Source organism: Narcine bancroftii, chromosome 5 (genome assembly GCF_036971445.1).
Source record: "Narcine bancroftii isolate sNarBan1 chromosome 5, sNarBan1.hap1, whole genome shotgun sequence".
NCBI lineage: Eukaryota > Metazoa > Chordata > Chondrichthyes > Torpediniformes > Narcinidae > Narcine > Narcine bancroftii.
Window position 1 is genome coordinate 21,073,292 of NC_091473.1, and position 22,100 is coordinate 21,095,391.

At 38.9% G+C, this 22,100-nt stretch overlaps 1 protein-coding gene and 2 long non-coding RNA genes across 4 annotated transcripts in view; 1 reads left to right on the plus strand and 2 right to left on the minus strand.

Moving 5' to 3' along the window:
* LOC138763186 (uncharacterized) overlaps nt 1-15,595 on the minus strand; it is a 38,322-nt gene extending 22,727 nt beyond the window's left edge. For both annotated transcript variants that reach the window (XR_011357368.1, XR_011357367.1), the window contains exon 1: nt 15,412-15,595. This is a non-coding gene — a long non-coding RNA (uncharacterized lncRNA). The remainder of the gene's footprint in view (nt 1-15,411) is intronic.
* The window catches only part of LOC138763184 (metabotropic glutamate receptor 7-like), a 583,408-nt gene that overhangs the window by 528,167 nt on the left and 33,141 nt on the right, over nt 1-22,100 (minus strand). The window lies entirely within an intron of this gene.
* LOC138763187 (uncharacterized) lies at nt 15,711-21,943 on the plus strand. The gene is made up of 2 exons (XR_011357369.1): nt 15,711-15,796; nt 21,586-21,943. It is a non-coding gene; the product is annotated as an uncharacterized lncRNA (long non-coding RNA).

The following is a 22,100-nucleotide window of genomic DNA, read 5'->3' on the forward strand; positions in this document are numbered from 1 at the left end:
GCAGAATGTCTAAATTTAAAATTTATATTTACACCCTTTAACTGCTACTGGCAAGAAATGTCAAATTAGACATCTTCAGGATCTACGCCCATAATGTTTCAACGGGAACATAGAGCCGCAGATACAAAGCTCAGGAGATTGATTCTTTTTTGCCTCTCTTCAGTTGTCCCTTTTTTATTTTGAAGATAAATTCAGGTTGAAGATAGTGATTTTTCACGTTTTTATTATTCTGAAAAAAAATTAGAGCCTTTTATTTATTTAAGAATTAACAGCTGTAAAAATGCCTTTAACATGTTAAAATCTGTTAATTCATGTTTGTGGCATTTCTGACCAGTAAACTGGCTGGGAGGAGGGCTGAAGCTTTGCCCACTGTCTAAGCTTGTTAGTAGGATTTCAAAGACAGAGCCTCCTTGTACACAATGGAAAATGCAGCAGGACATGCTTTAGGCTTGTTAAGTGAACCTATTGCTCTCTCAATTCGTACCAGCAATGAGAGGTCACCTACAGTAACCCCAGGCAGCAAAAATTGGTCAGTAGGGTGCAGCTCAATACTGAAGGTCAATTATTACTATTTGAATGTAGTATGTTGACAATGATCTTTCCATTTCCAGTAGACAAAGGAGGTTGGTTCAACAGAAATGGGAGATCAAAAGATTCCTAGTCTCAGGCAATATAAGGGGTTTTTGAAAGATATCTCAGACACAACACTTCACCTGCATGTTACAATACATAAATATGCTGGAGAATATCAGCACAGGTCACATAGCATCATAGGAAGTAAAGGGTAACCAACATTTTGGGCCTAGACCCTTCATCAACTTATGCTGATGAAGGGCTCAGACCCTTTTCATCTGATGGACGCTGCGTGACCTGATGAGTTTCTCCAGCACATTTGTGTATTGTACTTGACCCCATGATCTGCAGGTTTTCTTGCGTAACTCCACCTGCATGCTATTGGTTAGAAATAAATGGGAGGCAGTTCAGTAGATTTACCTTCATCAATGCGTTGGAGTGGAGATGGAACTAAAAATGTGCTATGCAAAATAATGCAAATGAGATCAAAGGGCAAGTTATTAACATCTCAGGACATCAATTAACATCAATACAGTCAAAGCAGCAATCTCCTGAAACAAATCACACACTTGTTCTTTCCAAGTGCCTGCTTCCAGGAAGAAATTACCAATTGCTACTATTCAACGGTCAGCATGACCTCTCTATGCCAAAAGTCTGCAGGGTGGAGAAAATGTGAAGAGATGTCTTGCCCTTAAGCACTTCAGTTTACAAGTTGAAGCTCGATAATTACATTTGAAAACAGAAGTTCTCCATATCTTAAAATCTTTAACTGAAAAAAAAGTGACACCTATTATCTTGAGATTTTTCTTGGCAACTTTTAATTGCCTTGAAAGGGTAAGCCATCTTCAGGAACTAGCATTTTCAAAGAAGTTATCAAGTTGCAATAGAATGAAAACTAGTGTGCAGCAATGTTAATATTCCAAAATGTTTCAAAAGTTATTACTGCCTCTGGAGCACAGTTATCTTCAACATCAACGTTGTAAGGACATGCAGAGTATTGGAGGAGAATGTCAACATTTTATTCAAGTTAATCAAGGGCATTTTTGGATTCAACTTGAACTTTGGAGGCATTGCAAGCTAAATATGGATGCTTTCCATGGAGGTGGGAGAGGGGCTAAAATTTCATTTTTCAATCACACTAACATTTGTGAATTAGTATGAAATTCCCATATTCACTAATTTAAATATAATCCTGAACCATTTCATTTTGAAACCAATCTGAGTATTCTGGTTCATTTCACGTAAGCTTTTGGTGCTCTCTAAATGAAGTTTTTATCCCAGCTGTCTGAACTATTCTTATAGCCAGGTCCCAGAGGCAAAAACAAGAGTGTTCTAGCACCATGCATCATCCATCCCATAAACCTGGTTACATTGTATGCTGTCACAAATTTTTGGCATCTAAACGGAATGAGCCTTGCCATTCTGGTAGAGAAAAAGAAATGGTTTCTCGAAGCTGCAATGATAGCTGAATGATTAATATACCACAACAGGTGATAATTTGACTTATTTGCATGATTTCTTCCATTGTACAGTTGTTTGACATGCAATGCTATAGTGTCACAAGACAGAATTGTAGACAGTGTCTGATTGATGCCCACATTCTGATAATGAATGACACATGCCATGCAATGGAATGCAGGTTGGACTGCACATTAGCTAATCCAATTGATGTGCCTTCTGGACACATTTAACATTGATCCCCAGGATGGAGCAGGATACCACATAGAAGTGGAGAGAAAAATTACTGGTGCATTCCTTTATATCTAAATATTAGGGTCTATGCACCAATTTGAGCTTTACCCAATTTTAAACAAATTTAGTATCAAATTATGACATCATGAAATTAATAATTCTATAAAATTATTTCATTTGACTGAAACACGAAAGTCTGCAGATGCTGTGAATGTAGAACATAGAAACGCTGGAGGAACTCAGCCAATCTCGCAGCATCCATTGGAGATAACGATATATTACTGACATTTTGGGCCTGAGCCCTTACTCAAAGTGCAGGTGGACAAACACTGCCAGAATTAAAGCTGGACACCGTTCTAATTTAATCCTAAGGATCTGTGATTGAGTTTTAAAGAATTATTCCCAATATTCTTGTAGTTCTGGATGCTCCCAAAACATAGGAATCACAGAGGTCTCAAAAATTTTACATTTGTTATATAGTGAGACAACATCAGGTTAAAAATGAGATAGTTTAACTTTTGACATATGTATTCCATGAACTTCTTTAAATTGTATTAAGCAATATTGTGCACAGAATGAAGTATGATTAATCACGATCAAGAGTGTTATCCCAATTTTCATCTGAAATTGATGTACTCAAATCTAGTTCCCATTCATTCTTGATTCCCGTTCCTGAATATATTCTTAGGACCATCAAATTGCTATAAATAATTGCAATCAATCCACCATGGGAAAACTTTAAATCAAAATATAAATCAAGAACATTGGTATTGGGAATTCAAGGCAAGTTAGAGAATTTAGACTGAACAAAAAGGTTATTCTCTAAAAGAGAGGATTTCCTTGAATTCAAGTCAAAAAAGAATAGTAGCTTTTACTTCATTGATGGCCAGACGAGCCATTATGATGAAAATGGAAAGACAGCAGAGCACCAACTCATATGGAATGGTTACAGGATATTATGTCTTGCTTGAGTTTGGAAAAAAAATTAGATCTAATGTGAAAGAGATCAAGGTTGAATTTGACAAGATATGGGGGCCTATTCTTGGACTATCATCATAATTTAAATAGTAGTTGATGACAAAGGAAGGATCTGTCTAAACAAGGTTAATGCAATGCAAAATCCTAGAACATCAATAACTTTTGGAATCACAAGTTACTTGCATTGCTTGGCTTGTGGTTGAGTAACTTGAATATATAGCACAGAACAAGAGCATCAATATCTAATGAAGACATACAATTTGCCATGACTGACTAAATGACAATGAAACTAGCCAAATATGTCAAGTGTACTAATACCCTTGATGTTAGTGCACTATACTTGTGCACTTCAGCATCACTCCCAACTCTGAAATGGCCGCTATAGTGGTCCAAGGTGGTAGTCCACCACATTCCAATGACAATGTGAAACATCCCAAAAAAATTTTCTTTAGTTGATAAATGCAACATGTACCTGAACCTGGAAAGTCAAGAGGCCCCCAATTCAATTACTTTTCTGAACTGAGCTCATACCTCCTTCGGGGAAGAAGCGTAGGCACCACAAATACATTTAGCCATACTGGGGAAATAGGAAAATCATATTCAAGGTCCAAAGAACCTCTTGATAAAAAAACATGATTGGATTATATTCATCCCCACAGCAGAAAGAGCAAGCTGCACTGCACTGTTTTGCAGAATTTATCAAATGTGTCCAGGGAAGTTCTCTCAAACTGTGAGTTGATTGTGGTGAAACAATAGCAAAATTGTCTTTTTTTTAGGAAAAGAGACAGGGCAAGTGATTGAGATGTTAGCAAGGAAGGACTTGGAAACCAATGACTTTAATTCACATGTTTGAAATGGAGATGAAAAATACATCGGAATGATCCAAAAGTTAAAGTCCTAAATTTGGGCAAAGTTATATTTGATATCTGGAGACAAGAACTTGCAAAGTTTGATTGGGAGGAGCTGTCTGCCTGGAATGGGATGAGTGGAAAATGGAGGGGTGGGGGAGGACTTTTAAAAGTAAGAAAGGGAGAGTTCAGGGACACCATGTTCCTGTCAGAGTGAAGGGCAAGGCAGTCAAGATCAAGGAACCTTTGTTGATGAGGAACAGTGAGGGAAAAGTCATATGTTGGGTATTGGTGTGAGTATCATGTGAGCAATGTCAGGGAACAGTAATGGAGGAAAATAGTATGGCAAAAAGAGGACATGAAATAGCTCCAACAGGCAAGGTAATGGAGAAACAAAGTTCTGCAAGTACATTATGAGGAAAAAGGTGACAAAATTGCGATGCTGAATTCTTGAGCAAACACAGAAGCTGGACACAGTGGGTCAGGCACCACCCATGGAGAGAAATGGCCAGTCCCTATTTCAGTTCAGGACCCAAGTTTAAAACTCCCTGCAAGCATGAGGTGAGATCTTCCTGAGGTACATAAAGTCATGAGGAGCATAGATAATGTGAATTGTCATTCTTTTCTGAAGATAGGGGAGTCAAAAACCAGACTGCAAGGTTTTAAGGTGAGAGGAGAAAGTTTTCAAAAAGAGCCACATGGTCACTTTTTCTACACAGGTGATAGGTACATGGAACAAGCTGTGAGAGGAGGGGGTACAAATATGTAATTTTAAAGAATTAGGCAGGTACACTAATAGGCAAAGTTTACAGGAATATCGGCCAAATGTAGTTAGATAATGAACTTGGTCAGCTTGGACAAACTGCTGAAAAATTGGTTTCCACAACTGAGCAACTCCATGTTGCAAATCATTTGTAACCAGTGCTTTGGAGGCATGTCACAGTTGTAAAGCAGAAAAGGCCCAGTAATTTGTCAGGGTTCACTTCCTGAGCACATAACTGAAAACTGCTGGCCAGTGGTATCAAACAATGGCCTGAATCGATGAATAGAAGCCTTTCATCATTAGACACCCTGATGAACTGAAAGGTGTGCGCTAATAATGGCTCAGCTGCACTGACATTTCAGATTTTATTGCAAAGTCCTGATTCAAACTCACTTTCTCACTTTGAGATAGCAGACCAGTAATTAGTTCCAGCAATAGCAGAAAGCTCAGGTCAAACTTCACTGCCTTTCCTTAACTTCATTTCAAAAAGTAGCCAGTGAGTTTATAGTCCCAATGAAAGGCCACCAAATTAATAATTAGTGTTAAACAAGAAAGTCTGCTGACACTGTGCTGGAGAAACTCAACAGATCATAGGAAGTAAAGCAATGTGTCAGGCCTAAGCCCTTCATCAAGGTATGAGTAAAAAAGCAGGCAGGTACCTGAATTAAAAGATGGGAGGAGAGGCAAGAAGTGGGAGGGAGGAACACGGGTGGATATAGGGGGGAGGGTAAAAGAGAAAAAAGCTGAGTAGTGATGGGGGAGTGAATAGTTCTCTGAATGCAAAGAGAACAGAGTAGAGAGCTGAAGGAAAGACGGAGGAATCTGGAAAGAGAGAGAGAGAGAGAGAGAGAGAGAGAGAGAGAGAGAGAAGGTGCCTAACGGAAACTAGAGAACTCAACGTCAATGTCATCTGGTTGGAGAGCGTCCAGATGAAATATTAGGTCTTGTTCCTCCAAAATATGGGTGGCCTCAGTTTACTAGTATATAAGGCCATGGACAGACATGTTAGTGTGGTAATGGGGCATGGAATTAAAATGGTTGGTCACTGGGAGGTCCCTATTCATTTGCAGTGAATAGAGCGACGGTGCTCAATACAACAGTCTCCCAGTCCGTGTCAGTCTCTCCTAGGTTGAGGCAAGAACAGAAGCACCAGATGCAGTAGACAACTCCAGCAGATTCAAAAATGAAGTGGTGATTCACTTGGAAAGAAGTGAATGAGCTTGTTGTCATTTAATATACATATGCACCAAAATTTGGACTTGCTGCAGCCAAACAGGTACTTGAAGAAAAATTACAGTAGTCAACTAATTGAATAAAGAGACAGTAAAATACATTAGATAGGTTGATAATATCACAGTCGTCCTTGTGCAAAAATGTGACTTGAAATCGTGCAGAAAGTCCTTTTGTGCTGTCAGAGCAGTTTATGATTGGTGAACCAAGGAGAGGTTTAAGAGTCTGACAGTTGTTGGAAAAAGAACTTTTCTTGAAACTAGAGGAGCTGGTTTTCAGGCTTATGCACCTTCTGCCCAATAGTAGCAGTGAAGAGGTTGTGACCAGGTTGATGGGGGTCCTCAATGATGTTGGCTGCCTTCATGACACAGCGCCACAAATGGTCATCTCTAATGGATGGGAGATCACCACCTATAATAGACCTGGCTATGTTTTCTACCTTCTGCAGCCTTTTGCATTCCTGGGCATTTGTATGGCCAAACCAGCCTCTGATGAAACCAGTCAGTATGCTTTCCACAGTACACACGTAGAAGTTGCGATGACATGCCAAATCCCTTAGATTCTGTAGAAAGTAGAGATACTGGTGTACTGTCTTCATGGTTGCCACAATATGCTGGCTCTGGGAAAGGCCTTTAGAATATGAACTCCCAGGAACATGAAGGTTCTGACTCTCTCCACCTCCTTCCCATCAATGCAGAAAGGTACAACTTAAAGTGCCCCTGAAGGATGCTTGGAAAAAAAATCAAACCGTCTCAAAGCATTGGAGAAAGAACAACACCATCCTTCCCCATCTCTAGCAATGAAGCTCACACTTGAAAGGCTTTAGAGCAATATCATCCACAAGTCTGACAACAGATTCCCAAAGCAGTCACTCCACTTCAAGCTGTCCCTCAGCAAGAGATTTCCACAAGTACAGAAAAAATACTTTAAGGACAATTGCCAAGTATCCTTCAAAAAAGCAGAACCAGAGAACACGACATCAGCAAAACATGCCCTTTGGTCCTTCTAGTCTGCACCAAATTATTATTCTGCCTAGTCCCACTGACCTGCACAGTCCATAGCCCTCCATACTCCTCTCAACCATGGACATGCCCTTATTTTCATTTAATGTCAAAATTGAGCCTCCATTTACCAATTTAGTTGGCAGCTCGTTCACATTCCTACTACTCTTTGTGTGTTCCCTTTAAACTTTTCCCTTTTCACACTTAACCCATGTATGTCCTCTAGTTTTTAATCTCATCTCACCTCAGTGGCAAAAGCTTGCTTGCATTTGCTCTACCTATTTCCATCATAATTTTGTCTGCCTATTTGAAATACCCCCCTCATTCTTTTATGCTACAGGGAATAAAGTCCGAATCTGCATAACCTTTTCCTTGAACTCAGTTCTTCAAGTTCCAGCAATATCCTTGTAATTCTCCCCTGCACTCTTCCAATCTTATCGATAGCTTAATTATAGTTAGGTGACCAAAGCTGCACACAATACTTCAAATTTGGTCTCAACAAGGTTTTATACAACTTCACTAAATCTTCCAGACTCCTACAATTAACACTTTGATTTCTGAAGGTCAATGTGCCAAAAGCTATGATTATGACCCGATTGGCTTATGTGTTCTGCCCCACTTCTCAATGCCCTCCTGTTAATGTGCATCTTCTACCTTGGTTTGTCCTATTTTACAGCCCATTTTTTCCACCTAGTCCAGTTTCCTCTTCAAGCTTTGAAAGCCTTTCTTGCTGTCCACTTCACCTCCAATATTTGTGTCATCTACAAACTTGCTGATTCAATTTACCACATTATCTATTGAGATCACTGATTTAGATGACGAATAACAGTGGACCCAGCACCGATCCCTGAGACAGTCACAGACCACTAGTCAGAGAGGCAACCATCCACTACCACTCTTTGGCTTCTCCTGTAAAATCAATATCTAATCCTGTTTACTACCCCACCATAAACTTGAAGTGATAGAACCTTCTTGATTAACCTTTCATGTGGGACATTGTCAAAGGCCCGAGTAAATTCCACATAGTCAACATCCGCAACCTTTCCTTCATCAACTTTCCTGGTCTCCTCCTTGAAAAACTCTATAGCATTGGTTAAACACTGCCTACCATGTAGCTGGCTATGTTGACAAACCCTAATCAGTTCCTGTCTATCCAAATACAGGAAAATCAAAATTATCTGACATTCAATCAACCGTAAACTCAAACAACCAGCAAAAATATTGAAGAAATGAATCAATAAATGTTAGGGAAATTTAAAAAAATTAAATAAAAGTTTAAAACTGTAAATGTTCTCCGAGGCAACACACACCTTGGTGAAGATGGGAGCAAACATTCAACAGCGGAGCACACCGGTTGTGCCCAGCTCACAGCAGCTGCTTGAGTGAAGTTTCAAAATTGTATTTGAATAAAATGGGGGCGCCCAAGATGAAGAGTCAGCTGATGCTATTCGTCACTGGTGTGACTCTCCCAAATCATCTCCCTATCCCTGTCTGAGTCTATACCTTCATTAGTGTTAGGAACATTAGTATGGTTTTATCTGTAAACTTGGGGGGAGGGGTCTAATCATGATAGCTTTATGGGTTAGCTCAGCGTCTGGCTAGTGAAACACTGTTATAGCACCAGCAACTGGGGTTCAAATTTAAAGTTAAATTTTGTAAATTATAATTACTTGATTAAAGTGAACTTTACATAATTAAAGACTACAACACTAATTTTTTTGTTAAGTAACTTTAGATTTTGCACTGTCTTTTATCTTTTAAATGGTTTGCTCTTTACACAGGTGTATTAGTTAGGCAGTGTAAGAGTGAGTCTCAGCCAACCAAAAAATTTGCATTTCTGGTATCCGCGATCTCCGTAGGTGCCAAATAATGTGGAATTTTACTGTGCTTGTATATCCAATCTCGAAGAACACCTTTCACTAACTTTCCCACCATGGACATCAAGCTCACTGGCCTATACTTTCATGGATTATTTTTAGAGCCTTTTGTAGATGTTGATTTTTTGACATGGTGGACAATGTAGATTGTACAATGTATATTTTTACACAGTAAAGGAATTAAGGGTTATGGGGGAAAGGCAGGGAGGTGGAGATGAGCCGATCGTCAGATCGGCATTCTGCTTGTTCATGATGAATGATGGAGCGGGCTTGGTGGGCTGGATGGCCTACTCCAGATCCTATTTCTGATGTTCTTTTTTAAACAACAGAACATGAGCTACCTTCCAAACCTCCAGCACCTCACCCCTTGGCTAAGGACAGGTTGAATACATCTGCCAGGGCCCCTGTAATTTATACACAAGCATCTCTCAAGGTCTGAAGGAACACCTTGTCAGGCCTTATTTGCATTAAAACAGCAAGTACCTCCTCCTCTTTAGTCTATGTAGTTTCCATGCCCTGACTGCCTATTTGCCTCTCTTCCAGACTCTGTGCCAGTTTCCTGAATAAATTCAGAAGCACAAAACCCATTGAAGATCTCTCCCATTTCCTTTGGCTCCACACGTACCCAGTCACTCTGATCTTCAAGAGGACCAATTTTATCCCTTTGTATACTTGTGGTCTTATTATACATACAGAAGCTCCTGATTTTTGTCTTGCGTTTTTATACTTCTCAAAGACCTAATTTGCTCCATGTTACGCACAGCTGCTATACACTATTTTTAACCAGATCCCAATAATCATCAAAACCTAAGATTCCCTTTGCCTGTTAACTTTACCTGAAATATTAATGTAACCATCTCCAGTTCATGAGATTTCCAAACCCATGACTGTTGAAAATGGAGAAGGGCATCAAGAAGGCACCAAGCACCTCAAGTCTTTCCAACAAGAGTACATGGATTGAGTGGAAACACACAAATCTAATCCACTCCCACCCTCTCAACCTTCACCTTTCAGTCGGCAGTTCACTCTGTTCTAAAGCCTTGGAACCTGCAGTGATGGAATAGAAAGAAGCAAGACAATCTCAAGCCCAGTGAATCATCTCAGAAATAATAGATGTTTTCCAACCAGGAATGGGGCAGAAAATAGAACAGAAATGCAGCAGAGGATGTAAAGCATGTCACAAACAAAGAAGGAAGGATGAATTTCTCTGCATCATTTCATGAATCAACTTATGACGATGTTATTTTGATCCATAGTTACAAATACACTTCTTGACTCTCAGACTTCTGTTTATTTAGAAATGCCTTGGTCAAAGAGCACCCATGTGTGCAGTGAGGAATTATGATGCAATCAACTACACAATATTGAGCATATGGCAAGCAGAATGCTTTTACGTGATTATTCTTTCCAGTAACATGTCCAACTAAAGGAGCACTCATCATACCTTAAGCCCCCTGATGCATCTCCTGCTGGAATCACCATCAGATTTATGATTCGCATATTTTTAAGGCAGGCAATAATGTACCCATCTACTTGCTTTAATGTTACTGCATTACAATCAGTGAACATAAATCATTTAGACACTGACGTCATCAATCCACCAGTTCCTCAGGGTGCAGGCAGCATTCTACACAGTAATCCATATCCAGGGGCACTGCCTGGAATAGCAGTGGAGCAGCATCCTGATGGTGCTCACTATACTACCGGGTCATTGTTTTCAAGCACATAGCTTCCTTGCAAATGGCTTCCATTCAAAACAAAAGTATAGAATATGGTTTGACAGGATCATAGGAAATATAATTCTCATGGTTTATAAATATAGGAATTGAAGAGACTGTGATCACATCAAAATTATGAAGTTATTTATTCAATGCCCACCCACGATGCAGTCAGCAGTTCAATGCAATCAGGAGATTGATTCTTAAAATCACATTCCCTCAAATAAATTGTTGAATTAAAATTCTATTGCCCTCTCCAATGGACATAAAATGGCACAAAACCATTTTTGTTTCCCTACAAGGCAAAACAGTTGACGTAGCAGTTAGGCAATGCCTTTACAGCGCCAGCAATCGGAACTGGACCGGGTTTAGAATCCTCCGCCGCTGTCTGTAAAGAGTTTGCATATTCTTCCTGTGTCTGCATTGGTTTTCTCTGGAAGCTCCCGCTTCTGCTCACCATTCAAAAACATACGGGAGTGTAGGTTAATGGGGTGCAAATTGGGCGGCACAGTTTCATGGGCCAAAATGGCCTGTTACTATGATGTGTATCTAAATTTTTAAAAATATATTTAAATCACTAAAGGATGCGTGGGAGCTAATAGACCAATAATTGGCTGTTATCATTTCCCACCAAAGTGACTATTCATTTAAGTTACTGAAAGCACTGTGGGATGTACTGAAGTCAAATAAAGGTACAGAATCAATGCATGCCATTCTTTTTTATCAATGGTATTTTATGGAGAACAGCCAACTCGGAGGAGGATGAGAGATTGGCTGTTTTCTTTCTGTATCCAGCATCTTCAGGAGAAAAAAGTCGTACATTTGCTTTTGAATGATAAGGGCAAATTTGAAACAATCCTAGCAATGACTTTGGAATTAAATGTAATGGGTGTGCTGCACATAGTGAGCATCGGCTGGATGTCTGCATTCATAGATTTTCCTTCATTTTCAATAAACAGATTGAAAATTTAAGGCTGTGGGCTTTTGATGTCCTGAGAATGCTCCAGTCCAGCACACCTTACTATCTGCCCCATAGCTTAATCTATTTAATGTATTCAAACAGGTATCTATTATGCAAGCCAATATTTTAATAAGTTTATCGATACTTCAACTTCTTTTCATCTCTCCCAACCTCAATTCGGCCACTGACAATTTGCAAAGTGCATTTTTCCTAAATCACAGCCACACTCAGTACAGAAAAATCACATCATCTCTTCCTCCAGGAGTCACATGAGCATATACCCCAATCCAAATCAATTTCCAAGATGCCATATCCAAATCTGTTTCACCTTGTTACTAAAAAAAATGATAAAATGTGCAGTGCCTCCCTTTTTGCAAAACCTGTTCAGGGAGTCCAAGAATATGACTGTGTAGAAAGGGAGTGAGAGAGAAAAGAATCCCAGATGAAACAGGTCCTGGGCCAGAAGGTCTTCACAGTCACAAATACCAATATCCAGAGAAGAGTCCAAATTTCAGAGTCCAGAGAGAAACACCTTAACTTGAAACAGTGAAAATTATTTGTATTGATGTACAAAAACATGAGCTGAATTAGAAAAAAAAAAATGGGTGAAATGAAAGGCTGGGAATAAGAAAGGTGCAAAGGACTGATGATGTGGTGAGATCAAAACCATGGCTGGACCCAGAGAATGGGAACCAATATTAATGGAATGATGTGGACTGGTTCAGAAAAAGAATGTAAAGGAGATTGCATTGCCCTTCAGGTTGGTGATGCCCAAGAGGCAAAAGAATTTGTGCATGGATGCCTCTTGACAGACAAATAATCTGTAGCAGACAAGGACAAAGAAATCATTTGGTTAAGTTGGTTAACATATGTAAAAAGGGCCCATGAGAGATCTGTAAAATAGTCATCAAATTAGAACAACAATGCTCCACTAAAGTAAGAGGAGATATTCGAGCTACAAAAGGTCATGTGGAGGAAGAATAATCTGAAATGGTGTGGATAATACACTAGAAATGAAGACCAATGTGAGATGCATTCTATAAATTAATGACCCAAGTAGTACATTTAATCCCAACAGCTGATAGGAAGGATATGTGAATAATGACATGTTATTTTAATGAGAAACTTCAACCATTTAAGTTTAAACTGGGGAAAATTAAAGTGATGAAGAGACCCAGATGGCCGGTATAATGCTTCTTATCCCAATTCATCAAACAAATCGTGAAAGGAATTTCTCAATTTCATCTGGTAAACAGAGGCCAGAGAGGAAAATAACCAGAATGTTTCAGGTAGTCTTAGAGCTAGAAAACCCAAGAACGAGAAATGAAGGCAAGACTTTAACAGTGAACCAAATTAAATTAAATGAGGGATTAAATAATAAGAATACATGAAGTTCGTTCATCAGTAGTTCAGCAGAAGAGATGCATTAAGGGTCAATGTTGTGCTTGCAGGATAAACCTAAAAGCCTAAGAATACTATGTTCCATGTGTGATAGATTATAGATATGTTTTTGGGAGATAAATTGGGGAAGGTTTTTTAGTGTAGGTCACATAGAAACATTTCAAACAAAAGGCCAGCTCCAAGAGCCTTTGCAAAAGCTTTGGAGAGTGCCCAAGAGACAACTAATGGATTATTATTTTGAAAAGCAAAAGATTAAAGAACTCGGAGGAGGAGGTTCAGAGCTGCAGGGTGTCTGGAAGTGCAGTTTGCTGTTCTAAGAATCATGTGGTTTTGCAAGCAGAAAGGGAGTCAAACAGGCTTTTCTCTGAAAAAGCAAGAGAGAGAGAGAGAGAGAAAGAGAGATCAGTTCTGCAGTTTTACAGTCAACCACAGCTGGGACTGGAACAGGACAAGCTGGCAAGCTTGTGGAAAAACCCAGTTTGGAAGACAGGTTTAGAATGCTTAGTTCAGCCTGGTCAAAGCCCTTGTGGTTCATATAAGGGGAGAGAACTGGCTGCCTAATGTTTCACTTGAAATAAGAGAAACAAAAAGAAAGAGGTTATCATCTGGAAAACCCTGATGGGGAAAGTTTCTTCAGCAAGACACTGGAGTGGCTGATTAAAAGGAATCAGTTGTGCCAGAAACAAATCTCTTTCAGAAAACCGACAAGAACCTTCCTGAGCGGTAACCATTTACCTTTCAAGCAACAAAGCCTGGTGAACTTCATAAATGTTAAATTCTGTGAACAGTATAAAAATTGCCTGCAACCAGTAAACTTGGAGGATAAGAAGTGAGATTGGACTGTGAATCAAATAACTTCTCTCAACTTACTCACACATTATATACACGTGTGCTTAGAATTAGAAGGGGGTTAAGTTAAGTTAGTTAATAGTGATAAGTTAAATTTTGATCCTGTTTTCATGTTTAAAGATAATTAAAAGTAACTTTTGTTTAAGTAACCATTTGTCTGGTGAATATCTATTGCTGATGCGTTTTGGAGTCCTCTGGGCTTGTAACACATGGATTAACAAATTTGAAGTGAGATCAGAAGCTGCACAAATCATGCAAAGAAAAAAGAGAAAAGTCAATGAAATAAATAAAGATAGAAGCATGTTAAATATGCCAGAGGGCAGAATGACCTTGAAAGTACATGCTGCTGAGGTGAATCAAGTGGGTAGACAGAATAATGAATAAATATACTGAACGGCTCCAAACCTTTCCCAGGGGAAGCCATTTGCATGTGGACTCTTCATAAAAAGAACACCCAGTAAAATCAATATTATAAATGAGATACACACCATGGACAAATTTAAAAGGAACCTCAGAAATCAATAAATGAATAAAGATATTTAAAATTCATGGCAGAGAATATAAAGAGGTGAGAAAGATTTGATAACATGCTGTCAACTATTTTGAAGGATTCAATGGATATCAAGAAGGAAACAATAGATTGGAAACATAGACTTGGTGTCCATATTAAGAATGACAGACTGTCAGAAACATTTATGGTTCTGTTAACTTTAATTCAATGCCACACAAAGAAAGAGAATTATCTAAACTCAAGAGTCTTCTCTCCAACATATTCTAATTAAGAATCAGCATCGATTCAGAAGGGGGAGATCCTGATCCATCAATTCTCTTAATATCTTCAGGAAACATTCACAACCCAAGTGGACTGAAGCCTGAGAACAAAATGTGCTTCAACTCCTTAAAGGTTTTTATTTCCATTAGAATATCAAGAATTCAAAATTCGAAGCATGTGGACGCAAGACAAAGAAAGAGCAGATTTCAGATTTATTGTCTGAGTACATACATTTTATACAGCCCTGAGATTCTTTTTTCCGCAGGTGGGGTAGAATTACCACTTAATGGTAGTGCAAACAAAACTGTACACAGCATATAAATGTAAACAAATAAACTGTAAACAGGTAACAAATGTAAACAAAGTGATTGTGCAATACAGAGAGAATATTTTTTTTTAATCAATAGAGTGTACAAGTAAGAGTCCTTAAATGAGTCCTTGATTGAGTTTGTTGGTTAGAACTCTAACGGTAGGGAGGTAGCAGCTGTACCTGAATAATGGTGGTGTGAGTCTTGTGACACCTATTTCCTAGACAAAGCAATGTATTCATGGAGAATCATAATAAATAAATGAGGAAAGGAATGAAGGAAAAAAGTGAGAAGTTTAGTAGAAGGACTTTAAGTTAGAGGAGAATCAAGTTGATCATAAATGGCAGTATTGGGCAGAATGATTAGTTACTATGAAGACTTCACAAGCACTGGTAAAGACTATTTAATTACAATAGTCTGTACTAATATTTATGTCCTACCTAAGCCTCCTCTCAGATTTGTTTCATCCAATCAGAGCAGCACCTCCTTTCACACTCCTGTTCACATGAGCTTCTTCTTAAATGCGCTTACACTTGCGTATGTCCAATTTTTTAATTGAGAAAGAAAAGTGAGAGAGAAACAAAAATTCAGATTTTGTGTGAACAACGAGAAGCTGGGGGGACTCAGCAGGTCAAAACTTAAATTTATTGTCAGAGTATACACATGACATCACAAACAACCCAGAAATACATTTTTTCTGCTGGCCTGAGCTATTTCCATATCAGTAACTATAAAATGATGCTTGGGGGTCAGGCAACATTCATGGAAAGAAACAGTCAGTCAACATTCCAGGTCAAGACCCTCTTTGATACTGAAACACAACACGTATGCATAACAGTTTCTACATGAAATCAGCATTTAGTCTCAACCTGCCCTTTCTTTGAAATTTGTGTTCAGATATCAGATTTTGGATGCTGTGGGGGTCATTTATGAATCATTTTCTTACTTTCTAATTTTACTCTAATGTAATTAAATTGTCTGACTCGCATCTTTTCCACGTTCTTTTTCATATTTTTATTTTTTTATTACTAAAATCTTGCCATCGTTGTTAGACAGGGTCTTGAGTTTTTCTCCTTTTATTTTTTTATTCTTTGTTTTTCTATTTGTTCCTTTTTTCCTCTTTGTTCTTGTCTTTTTAAATTTTTTGTTATTAACTTTTTATATTAAAAATATACAGTACTTGGAATATTAATTATGGATACAATTTACAACACATTTTTGATATACTGAATATTTTATCAATTCTGTGTAGCTATCCATAATCATTTATCAAATTGTACAAGTTCTTTATTAAAAATCAATAAAAATATTTCTGTGCTGTCCATCACTACCACCTTGTGATGTACCCTTAGCATCAACAATGCAGGCTAGCTCGTTAAACTTTCCCTCATGATTCGCTGGAAGCTGACCATACTGGCAAAGGAGCAGCCCTTCATGGCTGTTCTTCTGGTCAGGTCATCTGGAACCTCTTGTTTCCCTGCATCTCCTTCTGTAGGCATTCAGCAGAAACTTTGTGCACAAAGCTCACTCCAACTTTGCCAGCTCCATCTCTTGGGACATCATCGTCGTCTGCTCTTCTCTCCATTTCAAAGGCAGTCAAGTTGTAGATTATCACCACTTGTTTTGTCAACATGTTTCTTATTTATCTCTCATCTTCATCAAAATTATGCCCTTGTTTTCATCAAGTTAATAGGAACAGTCTTTCTTTTATCTACCTCATCTAAACTCATCAGAATTTTGCATGCCTTTATTAAACTGCTCTTTCATTTCCTTTGCTGAAGGGAGATCAATTGATACTCCTCTTACCTAACCATCAGACTAAAATTCCTCAACTCGGGAATATTTCTTGAAAATATGTTGTACCATCCCATGACAGTCACATTCTTTCTCACATTTTGTGTCCAGAGCTGAACTTTATTCATAGCATGGAGTTTCATAAAAGATTCCACATGACCTCTATGGTTCTCCACTACCCCCTTCAAAGGACGGCACATTTGGCATAGTGGTTAGGACCACACCTTCACAGCATCAGCGATGAGGACCAGACCAGGGTTCAAATCCCACACTGTCTGTAAGGAGTTTTTATATTCTCCCTATATCTTTGTGGGTTTTCTCAGTGGGCTCTGGTTTACTCAAAATGTACCAGGAGTGTAGATTAATGGGGTGTAAATTGGGCAGCACAGCCTCATGGGCCAACATGGCCTATTACCGTGATGTATGTCTAAATTTAAATTTAAAGATCCATGCTCATAAAACCCAATGCAAGTTTACTCTACCATAGAGTAAACATCACATTTCCTCACCACCATTCTTTGATACAAACCATTTGTCAAAACTGTTGGCCTATCTATGAACTTTGGTACAATTTGTGTTGCTATTTCAAAGTTCCAAACATGGGTCCCTGATACTGGCACAGTCTATGTTCAATTTGCACATTCAATCTGTGTGTTTCCTCAGGTAGGTGAGTTTTCTCCCACATCCCAAGATGTGCCAAGAATCTAACTTTACATTATACTTGCTTCAGCTGCATGATAGAAATTTCTGCCTTCCAGCAGACACACCTTATACCATAACAGATATATTACATTTTTAATGTATTATTACATGATAATAAAAGGAACCCTTGAAGAATCAAGGTGGGAGAGACGAAGAGTTGAAATGAGAGAGACTAGGTTACAATGAAAAAAAGAAAATGGATTGCTTTGCTGGGAGCTAGCATGGACCTGGTGGGCTGTTTGTCAGATCTCCTTACTGTTTGTCAGATCCCCAACACTGGTATAACTGGCAAGTAGCCAGGTATTTGCTGCATAGTTAATTATGAAGGACTTGAATGTTCATTTAAGAAAACAACAAGTTTAGACAGTGAGGTGATCTCCTCTCCACCACACTGACCCTAACATGCTGTCTTGAAAGCAACAGTTTTGCTAATTTTACATTGATCTGACATGTCAACAACTTGCAAATACTTCAACGTCCTTTGAAATGGAGCATAAATTTACAAGTTATCTCGCCAGGGTCGCTTGGCCTGGTGAAATCTTGAACTTCTTTTTTTAAAGACTGAGTTTTGATTTTAAAAAAGAAACATAACAACTCAAACACTTCATGAAAAACCAACACCACCTGAAAGCAAAAAAAAAAATATTTAGTTCCAAAGAAAGGTTATGTTTGGTAGTTCCTTCTACATAAAGCTTACTCAAAACATGTATTGAGGACGATAGAGTTAAGAGTGAACACAAGTCCATTTCAATCATCAGTGAAGGTCTGTAAGCTTTGTTCCAGGGATGTATTCTGTGCCAGTGGAAAGGCAGGAACTTGTGCTAATGCTTCCAAACTGAACCTGGGAAGGTTGTGCTCCTTCATCCTCACTTACTGGCATGTGAAATCTGTTCACTAAGCATCTCGTGTACATTGTGCTATTTCCTCCATTTTCTTATCTCTAGGAACTGGAAACATTGGCAAATCAAGTGATGAGCTTAAGAGCTCGGAACACTTGTTAAACCATCACCTGCTCATCATGACCTTCCAGACCTCAGCTGAAAGATCACTAAGAAGACTCCTTTTCTGGTGTGTGTAAATAACCAGAGAGTTGCCCATTTCTTATTCATTCTTTCTTCATTGTTATCACCTTTGGGGACTATCTAGGCATGTGTACTAATTAATCCTGAAGAAGATGATGCTGATTAAAGTCTGGTGTCCTTTAAGGAAGCCTCCAAATCTGCAGCATCTATTCTTCTACTTGCAGGGAATGGTGTTTTTTTTTGGTCTGGAGCCTACGTTTCAGGTTTATTCCATTCCTTGAAAAAGCAAGGCCAGTATCATGACAGATCTCTCCTATGTCTGTCAAGTTGGAGTCATACACTCTATTCTGACTAATCTATCATCAACTTGGGCAACCAAAAGGTTGAAGCATTCATCTCTCCACCTTCAATTTACCTTCAATTAATTTGATAAAATATTTCTAGCGCTGGTTAGAGACACAACTAAGCAAAGTTGAATTCCAGCTCAGCTCAATTCACATTTAATATGGTAAAAATAATGATTCAACTTCATCTCGCAACATCAGATGTCTGTTTCAGAAGCATTGCTGTGATTCCACCAATCCACAATCGGATCTACTTCAAGCATTTTCTCAACCACATTTATGAATCATTTGAGCAGTGAAAGGGATATTTTACTGTCTGCCCCCAGTGCACTGGAACCAAGTACTTGTTCTTCAGATGTAAATCAATGGAAATACTGGAATATTGGCACAAGTCAAGGGACAGTGTATTTTATGGGAATGGAATTTTAAAAAAAACCTTCATTAATGGAAAGCAAAAACAAACATCAAACAATCCATCACTTGCTCCAGAAGGACATGGTGATGAGACGAGATTTGCTCAGGTGACATAAAAAACACAAAACATCCCAGAGATGAGGCAGCATCTACGCAACAAGACCCAAAGTTAACCCCTCAGGTTCCTGACCTTTTACTGGAGGTGGAAAACATTAGGATTGTTTAAGCAATTTAGAGGAAGGTGAAGAGGTCAGGAGCAGAAAGAGTGAAAGGGAAGGTTTAGAGCAGTGGTTTTCAACATTTTTCTTTCCACTCACATACCACTTTAAGTATTCCCTATGCCATCAGTGCTCTGTGATTAGTAAGGGATTGTTTAAGGTGGTATGTGGGTGGAAAGAAAAAGTTTAAAAACCACTGTTTTAATCGTACCTAATTGACTTGTTATGTGCATGGTTTCATAACTCCAAGGGTAATGGGCCAATGACAATTTTTCTCAAGCAAATTATTTTAGTAACAATTGGGTCGAGAGCAGTGATTCTCAACCTTCCCTTCCCACTCACATACCACCTGAAGCAATCCCTTACTAATCACAGAGCACTAATGGCATTGGGATTACTTAAATTAGTATGTGAGTGGAAAGAAAAAGGTTGAGAACCACTGCTTTAGTGGGTAGGAAATCCTGGGCCAAGGATGTCAAACAGATGAAGGTCAGGTCTCCAGCAATTCTGACAACAATTCACCCACTCCACTTCCTACAAAGCCAATTTCATTTGCCAATTTTCTTCATTAGCTTCTCAAATAGATCTGCTCCAAATCCAGCAATCCTACTCTTACTCCTACCTTTCTTCCCTGAACCTTGAGTCACCCCACACCACCACCCACCCCCCCCACCCCCATGTAGCAAAGTTCAAATTTATTGTCAGAGTACATACATAACATCACATACAATGCTGTGATTCTTTTCCTGTAGGCCGGCCAGAATTTCTTCATGTTGGTAATTGTAAACTGAACTCAAGAGAAATTATATGCATACAAAATAAAGAAATGACTGCAATACAGAAAAACATAAATGTTCAGTAATAAATAATGTGCAAAGTAAGAGACTTTAAAAGAGTCTCTGATTGAGTCTGCCGTGTAGAAGTCTGATAGTGCAACACTGTTGCTACTGTAGGCAAATTGGAACGGATCCATGTTGCTGCTCAGACAAGAGCCGATATGTTTCAACATCAGCCTCTCGGGGAATTTCATTACTGTTGCTATGAGGGCCACTGGTCGATAGTTATTTAGGCAGGTTACCACTCTCTATCTCCATTTCCTTCAGTGCACGCACTTCAGCATTCCAAAGGGAACGATCCCTCTCGGATGGTCTGATCAACTCCTCTATAACATCATATCATCAACTCATTCCATGACACCTCCCATGAAGATGCATGAATTTCAACAATTACGACACTTCAGATGTATATACTGGTTGGAAAGGTCTTTGGAAGGTCCTGAAATCACAAAATACTTTTAAATTTAAATTTAGGTAGACAGTATGGAAACAGGCCCTTTCGTGCCAGGAACCCGTGCCGTCCAATTGCACCCAATTGACCCACAACCCCCAGTACACTTTGAACGGTGGGAAGAAACTGGAGCTCCCAGGGAAAACTCACATGGTCACGGGAAGAATGTACCAAGTCCTTACAGACAGAAACCCGGTCCTGATCACTGGCTCCGTAACAGCATTGCGGTAACTGCTGCACTAACCATGCGGTTATAAAAGTATAAGTCCTTTTTCTTTTACTTCACCCCATCATGAAGGCCTCCAAACTTTTATTTCTAGTTATTAACAAAGAGTTGCTTTTTTTCTTCAATTCTCTGTATTTGCTGCATTAAGATGATTCATGTAAATGCTCTAAGTGCTTCCTGATGCTCTAAATGTCCAGCACTTTGTGGTCCAGATGAGAGTTAACTATTAGCTTCTAAATTTCCATGTGGATCTCCTGGATTTTTAAAGATTGCTTCACTACAGAGACAGAAATGCTCCTTCTGTTAGAAAAATTTAAAGGAACAGGAAATAACATTTCAGACAAAAGTTTGCAAACTCTCTTGCCACAGGTGAAGCACAGATGATGGGAGGGTAGCAAAAATTGCCTCATCATTCAAGAGGGGCAGCAGGTATGACTAAGATAATCATAAAGCTAGTGGGTCCAACAATATTTGCAAGCAAATTATTGGAAAAATAAATTCTGACAGTCAGAATTAACCTGCACTTACAGAGGCAGGAATTAACAAAGCAAAAATAAATATGACTTTGTCCAGGAGAAATCCTGACTGGTTATTTTTTTTTTTACAGAGGTGACTGTATGTGTCATTGAGAGCAATTAGCTGATTTTGCCACATGGACTTCAATCACGCCTTCGAGGAGATCCCACATGGGACAATAGTCCAAAAAATGAAAGCCCATCGGATCCAGGGCAATTTGCTGAAAATGGCTTGGCTTTTGGGGGCAGAGGATTGCTATTGCGAATGGATGCCTGTGACTAATCGTAGATCGCAGAATATATGTTTTGCTGGGCTGAAGGGCCTGTTTAGAGCTGCTTTAGCCAAAGGACTGCAGAATTTTTGTAAATTCAAAACTGCAGCATACTTGAGATTGATGACGACATTTTCTAATACAAATTAAAAGTCCTGCTTTGTGGGACTTCAATGGATTTGGACTTTTTTGAAAACAATTTCTTCACAGTTATACCATATGATCCTGGTCAGAGGGTAAATACATGGCCATCAAGAGAAAAAGCAAGCAATTATGCTGTGCTGCCAACTGTAATCAACCAGCTTGCAGACTGTCAAATATTGGCATTTAATTAA